General features: G+C 42.4%; 1 protein-coding gene across 1 annotated transcript in view; it reads right to left on the reverse strand.

The window, feature by feature from the left end:
* The window catches only part of LOC106972991 (zinc finger protein 677-like), a 433,591-nt gene that overhangs the window by 131,159 nt on the left and 279,441 nt on the right, over positions 1-22,991 (reverse strand). The gene's annotated exons all lie outside the window — the stretch shown is intronic.

A 22,991-nucleotide genomic window follows, 5' to 3' on the forward strand; every position in this document is an offset into this window, starting at 1 on the left:
ATCTCCAACAATTAGTAGATGAACAGTTAAATAATGGGCACATAGAGCCTAGGAGTAGCCCTTGGAATACTCCTGTCTTTTGTGTTCCTAAAAAAAATGGCAAATGGCGACTTCTTCATGATCTCAGAGCTATTAATGCACTAATTGAGCCTTTTGGCCCCTTGTAGCTAGGAAACCCCTTTCCCTCAACATTGTCTCAAAATTGGCCAATTCTTATTATTGATTTCAAACATTGCTTTTTCACAATCCCCTCAGCTAAACAAGATAGAAATTTGCCTTTACCATTCCTGTTCTTAATCACTGCAGGCCAACACCCTGTTACCATTGGAAAGTCCTCCCCAAGGGATGCTTAATAGCCCAACTATGTGCCAGTTTTATGTCAATGAAGCATTAGAGCCAACTAGACGTGGTTTCCTTCTTTGATCATTTATCAGTATACAAAGGATATCCTTTTTTGTGCCCAGCATCAACAACCTTTAGATGAGCTCTTTGCTGTTCTCCCCAACCTATTACACCAACAGGGTTTAAAAATAGCCCCTGAAAAATACAAAGGTCGGCTCCTTTTTCTTACTTGGGGCTGCAAATGTTAATACCCAAATTCGTCCCCTCATTCAGACCATTCCTAATGATTCGTACTCTTAATGATGTACAAAAATTTGGGGGCACCATTACCTGAGTTCGTCCTCCTGGGCATTACTAACGCCCATCTGAACAACCTCCTAACACTGCTTTCTGGTGATTCTAACTTAACATCACCACGCCAGCTCACCCCAGCAGCAAAGAAGGAGCTGGATGATATTCAGTCCATTCTCACCTCTCGTAGTTATGATAGTGTTATGCCCAGAATTCGTGATCCCCAAAGACCACTAGGGAGCTGAGTCCGATGCAAAAGCAAAGAGCCTTTATTCGAGCTAGCTCGAGCTCAATCCCCTACCTGCACCGACGCAGCGGTGAGATACCAGGGAAAGAGAGCGAGTTTCAAAAGGACAAAGGTTTTATTGGGGCCTGGGGGCAGTTGGTGAGGTAATGGCTATGGCCTCAGCCGATTGGCTGGGGAAGGGTCCTGGGGAAGGGTCCGAGTCCTGTTAGGCAGGTGAGGGGGGGTTACTCAAGGGGAGGAGGTGTGGTCAAGGTGAAGGACACAGAACAAGATGGAGTCAGCTGGCGTAGGCCCGCCCTTTCAATAGGCAAGATCCCAACCTTCCTCTGCAGCTATAATAGTCTTAATACGAAGGATTTTTCTACCACACTAATTGGGCAAGCCGCTATTAAAGTTCTAAAAATAGAATGGCTCTTCACCCCCCATTAGTCTTAGACATACTTTCACCCCCCTCGTATTCAACATAGCACAGTTAATCCAAAAGGGACGTTGGAGATTCTGGGAATTGTTAGGTCAGGACCCTGCAAACATCACTTGCTACCTCACAGCACTTTCTTTGACAAGGTCATCTCTTATTTGCTAGAGCTGCACCTGGCTCTCGCCTACTATGTGGGCAATATATTTTATGGGCTCCTCTCTGACCCTTGTTTTAAGATTCACCAAGAGAGTAACATTGTTCCCGAGGGAGTCGTGCTAAAACAACCTATTAAGAATGCCCTCATGGTGTTACAGAGGTCTCAGGGAAAACTCACAAGGCTTCTTGCCTTTGGAGAGTTGGGGAAAACTGGGAACATATTTCTTATACTGGACCCAGCTTTCCACAGCATTTAGAATTACGAGCCATGTTATTAGCAATAGAAACTTTCCCCCAGCCTTTAAACATTGTTTCTGACTCTCAATATACAGTGCATTTAATGGAAAGTTTTCCTTTTCATATTCTTCACCTCCCCTCAGACCCTGCCTTTGCTATACTTCTCCAAAGTATTCAATTAGCCCTAATATCCCGCACCTCCCCGCTTTTTTTCCATTCACATTCATTCCCATATCTCTTCCTGAGCCCATTGTTGAAGGCAATGCCTTAGTTGACAACATTGTTTCTCAAGAATCTTAACCTCTTTATGAGAGCCTCCCATAAGCTTTACCATCAAAACTGGCTAGCTCTAAGCGAACAATTGAACCTTACTGTGAATGAGGCCAAACAAATCATTCACTCCTGCTCAGACTGTCAATTCCTTCCCAGCAGCAACAAGCTGCAAGCCTGCAAGACTGATGTTACAGTTTACCCTGCATTTGGTAAACCTAAGTATATCCATGCATTTATAGATACTTAACTTGGGTTTTATTTTTTTCTCAGCTCATACAAAAGAAAACACCAAAGCGGTATTCAATATCTGCATGCTATTGCAGCCTTGGGCTTCTGCCGCACAATTAAGACAGATAATGGCCCAGCCTACGTCTCTTACTGATTTCGTGACTTCTGTGCCTTATGGACTATCCAACATATTACGGGCATTCCTTCTAACCCACAAGACCAAGCTATTTACAGAACAAGCACATAGCACACTAAAAAACATGTTAAAAAAAACAAAAAAAAACAAGGGCAACATACCCGTGGCTGTCTACATTACAATCTCAATTTCTTGACCACATTATGATTAGTCTTGGTTTTTTATAAAATTTTTTTAATGTTTATTTATTTTTAAGACAGAGAGAGACAGAGCATGAACGTGGGAGTGTTAGAGAAAGGGAGACACAGAATCTGAAGCAGGCTCCAGGCTCTGAGCTGTCAGCACAGAGCCCAACGCGGGGCTTGAACTCAGACTGCGAGATCATGACCCAAACCGAAGTCGGATGCTCAACCGACTGAGCCACCCAGGCGCCCCTACTCTTGATTTTTTAAATCTTGACCCTCAAGGACTTACTGCAGCTGAACAGCATTTGTCAAAAACAGATAAGCCCTTTCACCCTCTGGTGCTGTACAAAACCCCCAAAGGGGGGCCCATATGGTCCTGGCCCACTAAATTTCTCACCTGGGGTAGAGAATATGCTTGTGTTCTTTCAGATTCTGAACTTTTTCAAGATGGAAGAAGCCTCTTCATGGACTCCTCATCCAGAAGCCAATCTACAAACGCCAAGTCCTTGCCCCTGATATAACATAAGGAAGCCTTAAACGCCTGTCTAACCAGGCCGGCATCCTCTTACGACACAATGATATTGCATATACTTCTAATTCACAGCTGATGGCCATGATTTCTGTCATTAACCAAAATTCGATTTGTGTAACCCTGACTCTACTCCTTGCCCTCATTTGTTCAGGCCAAGCTCAATATTCATATTGGGCTCATCTCCTTAACCCGCCTATATTTGATAACTTAACACTCCTAGACCGGGATATTTCTATTAGCAATAATGACACTGAGTTCATGGGAGAAGCCAATCTTAATCTGCCCTTCCAAACGAAACAAGGCATTGGCTTTATATGCCAAGACCTCAGTGGTGGCTTACTTCAGCACCTCCTATGTGTGTTACTAAACTTAGCAACTTATCTGCTTGTCTTAAAAAATCAACTGGCTTTTGCATGTACAGCCCAAAACCTCTACAAGACCAGACGGTTTTACCTTTTTCTCAGCCACAAGTTCTGATATACCTCAAACAAAACAAAACAAAAACAAAAACAAAAACAAAAAACCCAGCATCTCTCACACTCCTAATGTTATACCTTGCTCTAGTCTCAAATATTCAAACCACCCCTGGAATAATATTCCTTGGACAACTTGTTATGGAGAGTCGGAGCATAATCTTTACTGGAAAAATTGGACCATTGACAGGGGTCCTAGAGGATATCTTGAAACAAAATAGACTAATGAGACCATATCTTAGCAGGGAGAACAGTTTTTGAAAAGAAGGAAGCTTGACTGGCCCTATAATTTCTGCACATAAAGTGAAATGAAAAGGACCTTAGCTTGTTAATCTTTGGAAGCTAGGTCTTCCCTTCTTCACTCGTACTATTAGCCATGGAAAAATTTATGTAAATCAGCATACTAACTTAACTTGGGCCTCCCTGCACAACGGTCAATTTGCATGGACCACTATTTGTGTCCCTTCTCCCTACATTCTCTTTGCTACTTCTACCTCCCAGATCTGACAACTAGGAAATAATAATGACAGCTCTACCTGCCAGGGCTGGATTGTATCCTGCATAAGAATGATAACATCACCCAATTAAATATCTCCTCCTTATTAGTACTTAGCACGTCTCAGCCTGGGTTCCTGTTAATAGCTCTGAGCCCTATATGCATCTGTCAGGACTAAGTGTGCTTTCCAGGTTCAACACTGGGACTCTACTGCAAGGCAAAAAAGATTTGTTGGCCTGTTAATCATGGGTATCCTAGCAGCAGTAGGCGTTATGCCTCTGCCACTGTAGCTGGAATCAGCCTGCATCACACTATCCAGACAGCCCATGTCCTTAATAAATTTACAGTCAATACTACCAAAGAATTTGTAAGCCAAACTTCTATTGACAGACAAGTTTTGGCCAGCCTCGAAACCCTTGGGGCTGCAGTGGAATTTATTGGAAAAAGACAGGAGGCCTTGTTCCTCCACTCTAAACTGCCCTGTGACCCTAACTACCAGCATATCTGCCTGACTGCATTCCTTATAATCACTCCCAAGCTTGGGATGCTGTCCAGACGCACCTTCGCAGTGTCTTTTCTTCCTACCTCTCTGACACCAAAGAAAATTTAGATAGGACATTGTGCCAACAGCTACAATATGCAGAAGATCAGCTTAAAAACGAATGGGCTGATTCCTGGGCAATGTGGCCTGATTTAAATCCTTTCTCACTTAAGGCTAGCACCAATCTCAAATTCTGGACAACTCCGGAAAGCGGAATGCTTTTACTATGCCTCTTTTTATGTCTTTGCAGAATCACTTTGCAGGCCATCCAAAAGCAAAAGAAGGACCAGGAGTTTGTCATGACGGTCCTCAAACACAAAACTAGAAGAACCAAGAAAAACAAAAAAAGGGGAAGCTGTGGGGAATAAGCTTAGCAGTTTCTTGGGCTTGTACCAAAGGGTTAACAAGGCAAAAAGAATTACAAAGCCATAGGATGCTCACACCCAAGTTTGGGTAAACAAGATTAGGCAAATAAGGAAAGACTGGGGGTGGGGGGGCAAAGGCCCCCAATATAAAGGTATATGAGGTAAGCAAGATTAGGTATTCAGGGCAAAAGTGCCCCCAATCCAGTACTATAGCAGAAAGCTGCTTTCACAGGAAGGAAGGACCAAATTAAGTAAACAGGTAAATAGGGCTGTAGACCAATGAGCAGGGGGTGAAGGTGCCCAGAGCAGAGCTGATTAACAAAAGAAAAGGTGCTTTGTTAACCTTGAGGTTACTTGCTCTGTCTTATCCCTTAGGCTAGCTATGATAAACAGAGGTCCTGCCTCATGTTTGCTATAAACACAACCAGGATTTTGTTTTGTATTAACCCAAACCCCTAGCCCCACATATCTTCAAGACCCCCTTTCCCTCAGGTCCATGAGTTAATGTTCGTGTCTTTGCGCATATCCATTACCATGTGTGTAAGCCTTCTGATCCTAATAAAAACGGAGCAAGGACCCTTATTCGGGGCTCTTGTCTTTTCCAGGATGTTAGCCACCTCTTGCTTTTAATCCTGCATCCGTTTTTTTAATTTTTTTTTTTTTACATTTATTATTTTGAGAGACAGAGCACTAGTCAGGGAGGGATAGAGAGAGAGGGAGACACAGAATCCAAAGCAGGCTCCAGGCTCTGAGCTGTCACCACAGAGCCCAGTGAGGGGATCAAACTCACAAACCATGAGATCATGACCTGAGCCAAAGTCAGACGTTCAACTGAGCCACCCAGGCTCCCTTGCATCTGCTGTCTTGCTGGTCAAGAGAGAACTTTAGACTTAGAGTCTACAACACAATGTGACTGGCAACCTGACAAAATTTGTGTCACTCCCTTACAATATGTCTCTACACCCCTGGGATTTAGTTAAAAAAAAAGAAAGAAAGAAAACAAAAACACCTACAAGGAGCTTTTTCCACCAATTTACAATCTGAGATTAATACTCTGTCTTCCCAGCTGCATCAACAACTGTCAGATATCCAAAAGGAAACAGAGATACAAGTTGAACACGAGTTACCTGACAATATGAAATGCTTGAATCCAACCAACTGGTTCCATGGCCTCAATTTACATATTTGGATTACTGGAGCCCTTTGCTGGTCAATCTTTTTTACATTTCTTGTAGCCCTGTGCATTATCTGCACCATAGTGGCTTCAAGACATCATGAACGACGACTGACTGCCCTCCTCAACTCCCACGAACAAAAAGATTCTTCACACAAAAGAGGGGATATGTGGGAAATCAAATAGCTATGTCCTGGGTTAGGAGATTATAGGGAATGCATTGCACAGGAGAACACTGCTTTCTGGCCTTGCTGATAACAGCTGGTCAATAGCTAGTTAATGCATATCTAGGGGTTGGGTCCTGCCTGTGCTTTTGAATTCCTTAGAGCATGTTAGCTATGCAATATCTTGTCTTGTTCTCCATCCTGCTTTCTGCATCTGCTCTTTTGTGGTTGTTGGAACACCTTGTTTTTCTGCATGCTTTATATATATTCTTATAGCCCACCACCATACTGGGTGATGTTTCCCTATAATGTAAGAATATAATATATAATGCCTAATAAGTACAGGAGCTTGACAGTAGCTATGGGAGACTTCCCTTAGCCTCCCTCTCACCTCTTGACTTGCATGGAATCTTGAGTAACACTTTCTGCTGCCCTTGGCTTTGCTGGACAAAGCCGAAAGCCAAACCTACAGCTCTTCTCTCTCTCTCTCTCTCTCTCTCTCTCTCTCTCTCTCTCTCTCTCTGCCTCAAAATAAATAAACTTTTTAAAAAGTGTTTCTTGATTTGTCTCTTTTTTTCCCCTTTGCTTGTTTGCTTTGTTTCTTAAATTCCACACAGGGTGAAATCATATGGTATTTGTCTTTCTCTGACAGACCTATTTCGCTTAGCATTATACTCTCTAGCTCCATCCATGGGGTTGTAAATGCAAGACTTTTTTTTATGGCTGAATAATATACCATTGTATGTGTGTGTGTGTGTATGTATATATATACATATATATATATGTATATGTATATACATATACATACACACACACACACGTGTACACGCACATACAGTATCTTCCTTATGCATTCATCTATCAATGGACACCTGGGCTGCTGCCATAATTTGGCTATTGTAAATAATGTTATCAACATAGGGGTGCATGTATCCTTTTGAATTAGTATTTTTGTAATGTTTGGGTAAATACCGAGTAGTATGATTACAGGATTGTAGGGTAGCTCTATTTTTAACTTTCTGAGGAACCTTTATACTCTTTTCCATGGTGGCTGTACCAGTTTGCATTCCCACCAACAGTGCAAGAGGGTTCCTTTTTTTCTGCATCCTTGCCCACACTTGTTCTAAGATACAGTATTTTTCCACCATGACCCCAAAGCACATATCAGTTGGCAGTAAATACATGTCTCATAGCTGATGAGAAAAAAATATTATACATAATTTTCTACGTACTTCTATATAAATAAGTGCTGGAGGACAGATAGTATATTACAATGGTAAGTAATCCAAAACAAGCTTATCTGATGAATAATCTAAATAAATGAGAGTCCAGAATTGCAAAACACATATAGCATTGAGAAAATGAAGAATTTACTAAAACAATGTTTACCAAATGAAATTTTATAAATATCTGTTATAATCTATATCCATGAATTATAAGTATTTTACAATATTAACAAGTGGCGCATGCCAGTTATATTGCATAAAACATGATGAAAGACCATCATCTGTAAATCATAATAAAATATTCTAGGGGTACCTGGATGGCTCAGTTGGTTAAGCATCCAACTTCAGCTCAGGTCATGATTTCACGGTTTGTCAGTTTGAGCCCCAGATGAGGCTCTCTGCTGTCAGCACAGAGCCCACTTCAGATCTCTGTCCCCCTCTCTCTCTGCCCCCACCACCCAGCTCACACAGCACACTCTCTCTCCAAAATAAACATTTAAAAAAATATTCTAGTAACACTTGATAAAATCAGTAGTAAATAGTAAGTAGCCATATTCTACAAAATTACACTCTGTGGAGTTCTAAACATTCCCCCTTAAAAATCAAAGATCTCTATTTTACAAAGACCACACAATATGAAAACTGGAAAATATGTTGAGGTCACGGACTTCTGAAATTACAGGTCAGGAAAATACATTATAAGGGAACTGGAGAAAGAAGTCTGAAGTCACAATTGTTATTTAATGCCTGCATTTATATAATAACTAATGGATAGAGCAATTCCCTATCTATGCAGTGCCCTTTAGTTTTCCAGTTCATTAACCCCAAGTATACTTAATTCAGATTTATGCTCTGAAAAGTTATTAACTAAGGTCACAGACAAAAGGTTGAAAATGAATTGCAAAATGAAAATATACAGATATAATGCAAAAGGATATCTCAGGATAAACATGAAAGTTGAAATCACTTATTAAACAAAAGTAATTGTCAGTCTACTATAGAACATGCAAAATTCAGTGCATCAAACAGCACTAATTTGTTTTTAAAAACTTGAGCTAGATTAGCAGCATTTTTCAAATAATGGCAGTAACTCACAAGGTTGATATGTACAAAGATGCCTGCTCTGTCTCTATAAAACCTAGTACTAGAAGTCCTAGCCATAACACATACCACACACACACACCCAAAAAGAAGAGAGATGAAAGGTACTCAAATAGAAAAAGGAGAAGCATAATTATCTCTGTCTACAGCAAGCATGATCTTATATGTAGAAAATCCTGTAGATTACACACACACACACAACACACACACCACAAAACCAAAACTTAAAATTGCCAAGAACTGATGAATGAATCCAGAAAAGTTGCGAGATATAAAACCAACATGCAAAAGTCAATTGTGTTGCTATACGTTATCCATGAGCAATCCAAAAGTCCATTGAGAAAACAATTTCATTTACAATAGCATCAAAAAGGATAAAATAAGTTTAATTTTAGCCTAGGAAGGGTATATTTGTATACTCTTAACTAAAAACACTGCAGAAAAAGTGAGAGAAGACACAAATAAATGCAAAGATACTCCAAGTTCATGCATTGGAAGACAATATTGTCAAGATGTCAATACTATCCAAAGCAATCAACAGATTCAGTGTAATCCCTAGTAAAATCTTTTCATGAAATACATAATCCCACCCTAAGATTCATAGGGTATCTCAAGGAACCTGCATAGCAAAAGCAAACTTAAAAAGAACCACGTTGAAGGTCTCACACTTCCTCATTTCAAAATTAATTAAACCTAATCAAAACAGTGTGGTACTGGCATAAAGACACAGAGACAAGTGAAATAGGATACAGACATCAGAAATACATTTTTGTGTATATAGTAAATGATGTTCCACAAGAGTATCAAGACCACTCAATGGAGGAAAGGCAGTCTGTTCAACAAAAGATGTTGAAGAAAACTGGATCTCCATGTGCAAAAGAAAAAAAATGTAGTTGGTCCGTTATTTTATACCATATACAAAAATTAGCTCAAAGTGGATCAGAGACCTAAAGTATTCAGACATAAAACTAAAATTTCTAGAGGGACGGGTCTGGGATTTCCCTTGTCCCTCAAACACAGCTGTACTGAGGTCAGAACACTTAGCACACCCAGGAAATCAGTCTGCAGAGTGACAGAAAAATCTCCATAGGTGGGCAGAGACAGCTTGGCAGGGCAGAGGTGTGTGTTTTTGAATCGCCATAGATAAGTAGCGGACAGCATAGGCACAAGAGGGGAGGGGACTCCTGTGGAAAGGCAAAAGGAAGAGAAAGAGATTGTGTAAGTGTGGCATTGTACTTGGACAAGAGAAAAACCTTTCCGGAACACAAACAGGAACAAAAAATATGGAGAGAGCCAGTTTCTACTTTGCAAACAGCCTTAGGAGCTAAAGATCGGAGTTTCAGGGGTGCACGACTTTCTCTGGACCAGAGCGGTTGCTGTGTGCATGGGCCTAGTGGGGAGGGGAGCCAGCCCCAGGGAAGGGGTAGTGATCTCAGGCGCGCACTGGGAGACAACAGTCCCTTCCCTCCAGTACTGTAGGAAGACGGTTTATTGTCCCCTTGAATATAATGCAAAATATTGTTCCTTTTCATATTACTGACAAAAGGAATAACATAAACATCACAAAGAAAATACTTTGTGGATATCAGGATTACTGTTACGCGGTATCTCGTGACAAAAATGCAGAGTCATTCTATGTGCCATTGCTATTATCCCATGATGGTTTCTGTTTGGGGCTCATGCTCTGGGCCAGCGGCTCCATGGTTTTCATCCTGCACAGGCACAAGCAGCGGGTCCAATACATTCGTAGGAACAATCTCTCCCCCAGATCCTCCCCTGAGAGCAGAGCCACCCGAAGCATCCTTGTGCTGGCGTTCTTCTTCCTTTCTTTGTGGATGCTGTCCTCTATCTTCCACATGTGTTTGTCAGTTTTTTGTTTTTTTTTTTTGTCAGTTTTTAACAACCCCAGTCTGTGGCTGAGGAACACTTCCACACTACTCATTACGTGTTTTCCTACTCTCAGTCCCTACATCCTCATGAGACATGACCCCAGAGTGTCCACCCTCTACTTTGTCTGGATAAGGAAACAAAACCCCCAAAACTTACCATAAATATGTAAGTTATATGCCTATTCACAGTGGTTATTTATTAACCCCTTTCAATGTGCAAGCACATTTATGAAATATTCACATTACGAGAGAGGGGTAAACAAGACAAACTGAGCTTCTCCTAAATAAACAACATCCAGAGCAATTATAAATGAAATGTGGTATAGTTATCAACATACAGTAGCGTCTCCTTATCCAAAGTCTCACCCTCTGCAGTTTGTGTTCCATGTGGTCAACGGCAGCCCACGAGCAGACAATCCTCCTTCTGATTTATGGTCAGAAGCTCCATAGCAGCCTAGCGCTAAATCACAAGCCTACCTCATTCCTCTCACTTCATCTCATCACGTAGGCATTTTATTGTCTCACATCATCATAAGAAGTGTGAGGACAGCACAGTATTTTGAGAGGGGGAGAGAGAGGGAGAGAGAGAGACCATATTGACAGTATTATTACAGTATATTGTTACAATTTTTTATTACTTATTGTTAATCTCTTACCATGCCTAACTCCTAAGTTAAACTATACCATAGATATGTGTAGAAAAAACATCGTATGTATAGGGTTCAGTACAATCTGCAGTTTCAAGCATCCACTGGGTCTGGAACGTGTCCCGAGTGGATAAGGGAAGACTGTGATATATTTCTTTGTATAGATTGCCAGATAACTATTTTTTCCATCAAATAATATTGGATAATTGCACATTCAGGAACATGGAAATAATTCTTACTCCAATAGCTGCAAACAGCTTTTTCTTTAAATTCTTTAAAAAAAATTTTTTTAAAGCATTTATTCATTTTGGAGAGTGAGAGAGACAGTGTGAGTAGGGGAGGGGCAGAGAGGGAGACACAGAATCCGAAGTAGTCTCCAGACTCCGAGCTGTCAGCACAGAGCCCGACGCGGGGCTTGAACTCACGGACTGCGAGATCATGACCTGAGCTGAGCTGAAGTTGGATGCTCAACCGACTGAGCCACCCAGGCGCCCCTTTAAATTCTTTTTTATCTGATATTTATTTTACCATGCTGATTGATTAATTGGTTAAAGTTGTATGCAATGTATTTTTCTTTTTTCTGCTATAATCCTTATGTTTTAGCTCTATCTCTTAAAATATGTACAAGTGTATATAGAACAATGTTTGATTTTTCCAAGAACAATTCACCTTTTTACATTTGATATAATGATGCATATTTTTAGGATTTGCCTTACATATATGTTGTGGGCTCCCAATGACATGTTTTACTTTCTTATTCTAGCTTTACTTTTCTTGTGCTTTTTTTAAAAATATTTATGAGAGAGAGAGAGAGAGAGTTGGAGAGGGGCAGAGAGAGAGAGAGAGAGAGAGAGAGAGAGAGAGAGAGAGAATCCCAAGCAGGTTTCAGCACAGAGCCCAATGTGGGGCTCAATTTCAAGAACCATGAGATCCTGAACCAAGCCAAAATCAAATGCCAGACATTAACTGACTGAGCCACCCAGACACCCCTCTTGTATTAATTTTTAAGTTATTGTACAACTTATCTTTTTTCTTTAGAGGTTATAATATTCCCTATCTCTTTGTCTTTAACCCAGACATTACAACAGACTTTTAGGTTTATTTATTTGAAGTTTATTTATTTATTTTGAGAGAGAGAGAGATGGGGGAGAGGCAGAAAGAGAGGGAAAAAGAGGGAATCCCAAGCAGGCTCTGTACTGTCAGCACAGAGCCCAACGTGGGGTTCAAACCTATGAACCGGAAGATCATGACCTGAGCCAAAACAAAGAGTCAGACATTTAACCGACTGAGCCACCCAGGCGCCCCCACAGCATTCTTTTAAAAACTAACCACGGTGTAAAGTTATTTAATATCCTTAAACTCTACCTGGAAAATACAAAGACATTTCAAAACTAACATATTTGCATCTTCCCAGCTTTTGAACATTTCTTTGCAATGATAAGCCTTGTATCTCCCACCCAGAGATTCATGCCTTCTGCCAGCATCCATGAAACTGACAGGTAACTTGTTGGTTTGCAAATAGGATAAAATGGAAAACTCTCCATGCTTCTTGACAGTTTTGCTAAGGGGAATGATAGAGGAGGGAGAGAGATTTTCTGGAAGAGAAAATGACAAGGCCCTTCGTGGGGCTGGTTAGGGGACGGGAGAAAGTCTCCTGAAACAGGCAGCAAGTGCTCTTCACCGACGTGGGTAAAGTTGCAGAAGAGCCTCCACATCCTCTATGGTGAGGAGGCTGGCGGGTGAGCAGCAGGACTGAACCAAGCAGACTGTAGGAGCTTTGTTTATTTACCACCTGGCAGGAGGGAAGGCAAATCCCCCAAACTTGAGGTAAAACTTGGAGTGAATCAAAATACAGTAAAAACTTGGTTTGCGAGCATAATTCTTTCTGGAAACATGCTTATAATCCAAAGCAGTCGGATATCAAAGTAAATTTCTCCATAATAAACAATGGAAATATAGATGATTGGCTCCACAACCCCAAAATATTCATATAAAAATGAATACTGTCATAGAATACAAAATAATAAAGAAAATACAAAATATAAAGAAAAATAAACAAATTAACCTGCCCTTACCTTTGAAAACCTTTGTGACTGGTACAAAGGAGACAAGAAAGAGAAGGGTTACTGTGTAGGATGATTTTCACTATCACTAACGGGATCAATGCTATCTACTGGCTCAATGGAATCTTTTTCTGCATGGGGGCCATTGTACACACTTGCACGGATGTTCACTAAGTACAGTATTAATAAACTCTTGTCATATGTGGGGAATACACTTAAGAATTCCCTGAGCTTGCACCAGTGGGTTAACAAGGCTTAGGGAAGAAAGCCGCATCCACAAGATGAAAGTGCCGGAGCACATGTAGAGGCGGAAAGCCACGCAGCAGGATGAAAACACCCAGGAGTAATCATTAAGTAAAACAAAGCATACAGCAGAAAGCCACTACAGGGCGAAAACACCCAGAGCTAATTAGCAAGAAAAAAATGCCTTGTTAACCCTGAGGTAGCATGCTCTATTTGTCTTAGCCCCTAAAAAAGTTAAGAGACACAGACACAGTGCCTGGTGTCTGCAGTAAAGGGCTGTCTGCTCGGCGCTGAGATTTTGATTTGTTTTGACCCTAACACCACATACCTTCAAAACCCCTTTCCTCTCACACACACAACTTAATAATCACTGTTTCATTGTCTCTTTCTGCACGTCCATCATGTATGTAAACCTTCTGATCCTAATAAATATGGAGCAAAGACACTCAGGGATCCGGTCTCCTCCCAGACATTAGCCTCTCTCATATTCAATTCTGCACCTGCTTTCTGGCTGGACAAGAGGGGACTCCAGACTCAAAGCCTGCAACAGTCATAAGTCGACTGGACATTTAGGCTCTTTCCATAATTTGGCTATTATTGATAGAGCTGCTATAAACATTGGGTTGCACGTGCCCCTTAGAATCTGTAGTTTTAGATCCTTTGGATAAATACCTAGTAGTGCAATTTCTGGACTGATTTCTTTTATAACCCAGAACCTCTGGCAAAAGGAGGGTTCCTCCACCTGAGGGCCCCCCTTGGGGCTTTGACTTTATGGGCTCCCTCTCAATACTACTAGCTAGACTGCCTTCAGAAGTCAATTATTATCTTGCTACTTAGCTTTTACCAAAACTGATGCTGAACTAGAGAGGCTTTTTGGCTCCCCAACCTGAAATTCCCACTTTAAAGTAGGTCAACTTGAACTACATCACTAACAAGTTTGAAGGGTGCCCAAATCCTTGACAAATAGAAGCGTAATATTCAAGAACAAAACCAGAGTGCCCCAGGAACGTCTCAATAATATCGGAAACGACTGGAGAGAGCTCTCTTTGGTGTAAATGATATGCCCCCTTCAGGCACAGGAAGGAGAGTCTTATGGAAACTTGCCATTACAACAACCTTCCCTCCTGAACACACAGTGACTTGCATTTCAGGAGTGAGGGGATCCATTCGTCTTGTTGCTGTTCAAGACAAGTCTGGCATAAAAGCACCCTTTGCTTCTTAAAACTGCCACCTACCACCCTGGAGTGGTCTGCCCCTTTCTTCAACTCTCCCTGCCCTCTGTACAGGGGCTTGTTTCAGATTTCACCAGGGAAGATCCGGAGAAAGTTTCAAACTGAGAGCCGTTTACATCCAACCATTATATCTCAAAACAGAAACTCATGGATGGTTCTCCATGAAGCCCACCTGTCACTTCCTCGAAAGAGCACTTTCTTGGCTGCCCTTTTGGAAGATGAGAAGTTAGTGATGTGGGAAACAAAGGCAAATGAAAACTTTCCTTACAACTTACAACCCGTGAACAAGTCCTTGAGACAGGCAGAGTGACCTTCCGCTGGGAACTCAACTCCTCCATGAGGACACTTTGCTAAGGGCAAAGGCAATCTTAGCCTGGCCCCCCAGGATCCCAGAGGTCTCCTTTAATGTATCAAAATTCCTTTGGAAACTTCCCTTAGCTCTACCCCTGAAGATATAGGCTGGCAATCATACTCCAAGCTTATGGCCCTGTGTTACACATTTGAGGGGTCTCATGACTCAGGTTTTACTACACAGTAATAAACGACCTTTTCCTAACAGTAGCTAGCCCCTCAAGGTCCTGGAAACCTCGTTTCCAAAATTCCTTAGAGACTTACTCTATCCCCAACCCCCTCCCAACTCGAAGGCATATCTCCAGTCACTCTTCACAGCCCCAGTGCAGCAATTCCTGCTACAGGTCCTGTCCCTGTGCTTTAATAAAACCACCTTTTTGTACCAAAGACGTCTCAAGAATTCTGGGCTGGTGGCTCCAAACCCCAACACTTCAAACCCCACCAGTGACTTGCAGGAAGCAGCACTTGGAGTCTCACTTCATTGGGGGAACAACATGCATTTATTCACCAGAGTCGTTCTTACTGAGCATCTCCTCTGGGCTCACACGTGTGTTAGTCAAGGGGCACTGTGACCAGGGCTCTGTGACTGGAATCCCACACGTGTGTGCAACACCCAGGACTCACTCACATAAATGACTGGATATTGGCGAATATAGATAAGGAGTCACCTTCCTGAGTGTGGACCATGGTGGGTAAACCTAATGGAGGAGAGGAGAGTAGGAAGGGGATGCAGACCAGCGGTTCTGAAGGATCTTTGATCATCTGTTCACTTGTGCTCCTGTAGTTGGGTGGTTTTTAGCTAATGAATGTGGAGCTCATAAAGGGCCTCCAGGAATGGACAACCAAATACTGAAAGGGACTCACGTACCACAGATTCTATCCTGAAAGACAGAATCCTTTCAGCAAATGTTAAGCCCTTTGCTTCACTTTTTCTGTGTCCAGGTATCAGGATCAGAGAATATTTTTGAAAACTCCCTCCACCCCCAGTTGTTAATTACTGAGAAACAATTACAAGTTTGTAGTTATTTCCAAAGACTGTTGCAGTGTTTAGGAAAAACTCGTCCTTTCTCCCTGGAGGCAGACAGGATGTCCCATGGAGGGAGCAGGAAATATCTGTGGGACTGGGAATGAAACTCTGCTATCTTATCCTATTTTCTGATCCCCCGAGAAATTTTTCTACCCCAAAAAGAAGGGTTCCCCATTCTCAGACACCTGGCCTGCAGCATCATTAAATTGTGAGTAGAGATATTTAGCCAAAGTTCCTGGGAAGGATTTTCAAAGAGATACAAGTAAAAGGAAGAACACCATGACAATAATTTGCATTAGAAACCACCGGATGTTTTTGGGTTTTTTGGTTGTTGTTCACTATTAATTTGGAAGTGGAGGGGAGTTGGAAATTCTTTAGCATAATTTATAACATTGATCTCTCCCCCCAACCTCTAGTAGGGATATAAAGGACGAACAACATCCATCAGAAAAATATAAAATGATCTTTTACAAATAAAAGCACATGGATCAGATGAGTCAATGGGCAGATTCTAGAAGTCTGGGATAAGCCCGTGCTGCTTACTCATTTTAATGGCATTGGGTGGTTACGTTTTTCTGCACCTATTTTTTGCTGAATGTGCAGTAATCACCTGTGATCGCTTTTTTAAATTAAGAAACATAAAAGGAGCTCAAATTAATTCTTTGGGTTTTTTTTTTCCTAAAAAATAAACATACAATTTGATGTCCACTATCTAGTACTCCCCATATGCAAGTCAGGGATTAGAGGCATAACTGTGGACAACCCTTACCGTACACACACACCTGAATACAAACACATTTCTACATAAATGACAACACATGTATATGCAAAAAAACATATTCGGATACAGGCATATCCTGTATCCTGTATCACATCTTCCTCTGTAACTCATGTGGACCATACTCACACATTCCCATTCACAATAGTAAAACCACATACATGCCATCAATTGTGTATCTTTATGATATGGTTCTATACGGGAAGGGGAGATATATTGGCCCATGGGATTAATGGAGGCTGAGACATCCCAAAACCTGGGGGCCTGGGCGGTTCAGGTTATACTCTCGCAGTTCGTGAGTTCGAGCCCCACATCTTTCTTGCTGCTGGCAGCACAGAGCTCGCTGCAGATCCTCTGTCCCTCTCTCTCTGCACCTCCCCCATTTGTGCAGTCTCTCAAAAATAAATAAAAACAGTTTAAAAAATTAAAAACTTTTATTTTTGAGACAGAGAGAGACAGAGCATGAACGGGGGAAGGGCAGAGAGAGAGGGAGACACAGAATCTGAAACAGGCTCCAGGCTCTGAGCTGTCAGCACAGAGCCCGACACGGGGCTCGAACCCACGAACCGTGAGACCATGACCTGAGCTGAAGTCGGACGCTTAACCGACTGAGCCACCCAGGTGCCCCAACATTAAAAAAATTTTTAATAAATATCCCCAAATTTGTCGTTGGTAATCTGGAGACGCTACCTCTCCAAGTCCAAATGCAAGAGAAAACCTGTGTCCTGGCTCAAAGGCACAGAGAACAGGTTTCCTTTACTCAACATACTTGTTCTGTTCAGGCCCTGGAGGAATTGGAGAGGGGAATCGGCTTTAATCTACGGATTCAAATGTCAATCTCATCACACACCCTCACAGACACACAGAATGATGTGTAACTCAACATGGGGACACCCCATGCACCGGGCAGGCTGACACATAAAACTGCCCATCACAGCACTTAACGCCACAGCCGTCCTGTCGCTCAGAGAGCTGTGTGGTCATGGGGCAGAGTGTGCAGAGAGGAGGCGGCTGGGTCCCGGGCGACTTCCTAGAACACCTGTCACGTCTGAACGGCAGCCCCTAGACATCCTATTACAGGAGATGGTAAACCTCCTACGGATCCGGTCACCATGTTCCAGCTGCTCCTTCCTCCACAATCCTAACTGCCTGTGCTTCTGACCAACGGGTCATGGATCCGAGGTTCCAAACGCCACCCCCCACCCCCCTCGGGTTTGATGAACTTGCTAGAGCTACTGACAGAGCTCAGGAAAATAGCTCACACACTAGATTAGGTGTTCATTGTTAGAGCAGAGAACTCGGAACTAGTCAGACAGAAGAGATGCACAGGGCCAGGTGGGGGCACCGGGCCAGGTGGGGGCACCGGGCACGGCGCTCCCACGCCCTCTCCAGCCGGGGAAGCTGTCCACGTCCCATCAGGATCCCCGTCAAACAATGGCGAGCCCTTCCCCCGCCCCTTGAGGCACATGGGCCCAAAAGATCACGCACAGTTCCTCGAGAGGACGTTCTAATCACTCGTCCTGGCATCAGCAGTAGGAATAGGGGTGCGGGCTGGCAGCCCTGGGCCACGACGCGAGTGGGCTGTGGGGACAGCAGCAAGCAATTTCATGCCCCACAGCACTCTCTCTCTCTCTCTCTCCTGTGGCAAAGCGGCGTCTTCTTCCTACAGGAAGTCTTCCCCCGGTTGTAATTTTTTATTTGAGGCAGATTCTGCAAAAGTTGCGTCTGACAATGCTTGCCGGCCCTTCAGCTGCCTTTGTGGACAGATGGGGCCTGGAGTTTCATTCAATCGCTCCACCATCTGTTTTCTGTTTGTGTTTGTTTGCCGCAAAAAGCCTTACTGTTTCCATCTGGTCCGCAGCTTGGGCGAGGGCTCCAGGCGGGCTAAAAAGCTGCCTCGTGGCTGCAGGCTCAGGCTCAGGCACGAGTCCTGGCACCTGGGGGATGCCAGAGGGGCCCCTAAAGGTCTGTGGGCTCCAGAGGCTCCAAGTCGTGCCTGACCATGAGCCTTTCCAAGTGATTCTTGAGCAGCCCGGCCTGGGGGCCAGCGAGCCCACGGAGGTTAGTCAGGTGGTCAAACATCTTGAAGTTTCCCCTCCCGATCTAGGAAATGGATCCTCAGGACATCACAGAGATGGGGGGGCCTGTGCGAGGACAACCCAGGTCACGCAGGTTCGAGAGGGCCTGGTTCCGGTTCTTGTCCAGGACCACAACAGCTGGTTTCATGGAAATCAGTGACGCCATTTGATTACACGCAACTGATCCAACCGGGTCAGGATGGAGTGGTTGCACAGAGACAGCGCGGCTTACAAAGACTAAAACATTTACTATCTGGCCATTTAAAGAAGAAAAGTAAACGGCCATTTCTGATGCGGATTCACATGTGTCACGTACGTATAAAACTACAAAACTTCAGAAATGAAAGGACACAGAAAAGTCCATTTTAGAGTCAAGCTTTAAGCAAGGGGGACACAAGATTGGGCTCAGCTGAAAGGAAACCAGCAATCATGCCCAGCCACCAGGTGTTGGATTGAAAACAGGGTGAACAGAGAGATGAGGGCTGGCATTGTAATGTGGTTGAGATTACAATCTCTCTTGTTAAAATATTTTCCTTGATGACTTTAACATTGAAGTTACAGGGTGGGGACACTGCAGGTTAAAATGTTTTGTTTTGTTTTTTTTTTTTTTAGAAACCCACAAGTTTCACTTGCTGCGTGCTCCTAAGTGAAGGGAGCACCACCCCCTGGGTGGCTGCTGTGTTAGGCTCCAGGAGAAGGCGGTGTCCTAAAAAGTACGCGCAGTGCTACGATCACAGACCTCAGGCAGTTTTGGCAAGCGACGTCAACGGTCTTCCCATGACTTCATTATTTGACCCCACCCTAGGAATTACTGAGGTTGTCCAAAGGAAATGGCCCAGGAGTTCCCCAAAAAGGTCATCCAGATTATGGATCCGCTATTCATATATGAAGATCCCTAGGGAATTTTTTCTTTAGGTTGGTCCTAAAAAGAAGTGTCAGTCATCAAAAGTATACAAAATAAGTTTACAGAGGTCTGGACTTGAATGTTTATTTATTTTTAAGATGGAGGGAGAGAGAGAGCGAGCGAGCGATCACGAGCAAGCAGAGGAGAGGCAGAGAGAGAAGGAGACAGAATCCTAAGCAGCTCCAGGCTCTGAACTGTCAACACAGAGCCCGACTCAGGGCTCAAATTCACAGACCGGGAGGTCATGACCCGGGCAGAAGTCAGCCGCTTAACCAACTGAGCCATCCAGGCGCCTGCATAGGTCTGGAGTTTTAAGTCTTGGAGATTTGAAAAACATCTGAAATCCCAAATCGTATATTATTTTTAATTTTTTTAACATTTATTTTTGAGGGAGAGAGACAGTGTGAGCAGGAGAGGGGCAGAGAGAGAAGGAGACAGAATACAGAACAGACTCCAGGCTCTGGGCTGTCAGCCCAGAGCCTAATGTGCAGCTCGAACTCACAAACTGCGAGATCATGACCCGAGTCAAAGTGGGATACTTGACCTACCGAGCCACCCAGGTGCTCCTGAAATCCCAGATTTTAAATATGTGCAATAGAAACTTACACGCCTCATAAATATATCCTTATCATTTTACACCATCATGGTAAATATATCCCCACCCCAGAAATTTTCTATTTTCTCTGCCTAAAAGCATTTTGTCTCATCTGCAGGAATCACTACTTCATTCATTTCAGTAAGAATCAGAATACTGGCATCTTGATTGTCCCCAAATGCTAAAATCTAGATCACCAAAAAACAATAGCTTTACTGAGATATCTTCAAAAACCAAGAATTAATAACAGCTCTACAAGGACTTTTAAAAATATTCAAAATTGGAAATATATATTGAACATAGGAAATTGAACATTTCCTGTGATGAATGTTTTCCATTCTATCAATTTTTCAATAGTATATGGTTACCAAATTTATACCAAACACTTTCAAACTATTATCTGTTGCTACCTTATCTCATTTTTACTGTTTCTCTCAATTGTTAAACCTCTCCCAGTAAATTCAAGGCTCAATAAACTAGGTTCAAACTCAGTCCCAAAAGTTCACTAGGTATTTTATACAATATTCTCATCAAATGGGAATGAAGGTGTCTCATGAATGTGTGGTTTTATACATTAGTGTAATAATACAATATATAATATAAAAAATGTTCATAATATAAACAGTTAAATGACATCTAATGTGTAAGTGTTAAATTATTACTTGAGACCTTTTTATTTGTGTAATTTTTTTTGTAGCATGAAACCCAGGAACAAACCATCAATTTCTTGATGTTAAAAGTTACCCAAGGAATATTTTCTTAAAGTTCTAGCTCCTTGCCATTCAAGGGGTGATCCATAGACCCCAAACTTTGACATCACTGGACCTTGTCACTTGTTAAAATGTGGAATCTCAGGGCCCACCCCAGACTTCCTGGAACAGGGTCAGCATTGTAACAAGATCCCAATACAATCTTGTGAACGTTAAAATTTGAAATGTACATTTTCCACTAACCCCACTTCTCCCATATGTGAAAAGTAGGGCATGTTGTCTGTATGATACCAAGAACATTCAGTACAGTAGGTATATATGTGTGTGTTGCCTCTTACACTGGCCACCTACCCATCTAGGGTGACCTGCCTCTTTCTTTGGTCCCTCCGGGCCCTCTGTGCAGGGGGCTGGTTTCAGATCTTACCTGGGAAGCTCTCAAGTTGGCAAACCAACACCTGGTGTATCCTCTCTCTTTCCATTGTCACCTGTATGTCTACACTAGGAATCAGGGCTGTCAGGAAGACAGAGTGACCTAAAGTATATAAAAAACCACTTAGTTCGGTTCCCAACATGGACCAAATGCTAGCAGCAAGAAGGATGTTGTCATCATATTACAAATATTACTGTCCTTCATACAGTGTTTAGGCATACTATGGAAAAGAAATCCAATATCAAATGTATGTTTGAAATTTTATTATTTACCTATTTATTTATATATAGAGAAAGAGCACATGTGTGCAAGCAGGGAAGGAACAGAAAGAGATGAAGATATAGAATCTGAAGCAAGATCTGGGTTCTGGGATGTCAACACAAAGCCTGACACGGGGCTTGAACCCACGAACTGCGAGATCATGACCTGAGCTGAGGTTGGACGCTCAACCTACTGAGCCACCCAGATGCCTCACAAATGTATATGTTTTAAATAGTTGCATGTATGAAGAACTTACCAAAGTCAACACCCAAAAAACAAATGATCCAGTGAAGAAATGGGCAGAACACGTGAAGAGACACTTTTCCAAAAAGGACATCCAGATGGCTAACAGACACATGAAAAGATGCTCACCATCATTGTCAGGGAAATACAAATCAAAACCACAATGAAATACCACCTCATCCATGTCACAATGGCTAAAATTAATAACTCAGCAAACAACATGTTAGCAAGGATGTGACAAAAGGGCAACCCTTTGGTACTGTTGATGGAAATGCAAACTGGTTCAGCCAGTCTGGAAAGCAGTATGGAAGTTCCTCAAAAAGTTAAAAAGAGAACTACCCTACGACCCAGAAATTGCACCACAAGGAATTCATCCAAAGGGCTACAAAAATGCTGATTCAAAGGGGCACATGTACTCCAATGTTTATAGCAGCACTATCAACATTAGCCAACATATGGAAAGAGCTCAAACGTCCATCAACTGATGAATGGATGAAGATGTGGTGTGTATGTATTTATGTGTACACACACACACACACTCACACTGGAATACTAATTGGTGATGAAAAAGAATGAAAACTTGCCATTTGCAACAACCTGGATGAACTAGAATATATTATGGTAAGCAAAAAAAGTCAGAGAAAGACAGGTATCATGTGATTTCACTCCCTATGTGGAAATTGAGAAAATCAACAGATGAACAAAGGAGACAGGAAGGAAAATGAAGACAAAAACAGAGAGGGAGACAAAACCATAAGAGACTCTTAAATACAGAGAACAAACTCAGGGTTGCTGGATGGGGGATGGATGGAGGAATGGGTTAAATGGATAACAGGCAATAAGGAAGACACATTTCCTGTTGGTCCATGGGCGTCATATGTTAAAGGTGAATCACTGGGTTCTACTCCTCAAGTTAAGACTACGGTGTGTGTTAACTAACTTGAATATAAATAAA

This window comes from Acinonyx jubatus, chromosome E2 (genome assembly GCF_027475565.1).
Source record: "Acinonyx jubatus isolate Ajub_Pintada_27869175 chromosome E2, VMU_Ajub_asm_v1.0, whole genome shotgun sequence".
In the NCBI taxonomy this organism is placed as follows: domain Eukaryota; kingdom Metazoa; phylum Chordata; class Mammalia; order Carnivora; family Felidae; genus Acinonyx; species Acinonyx jubatus.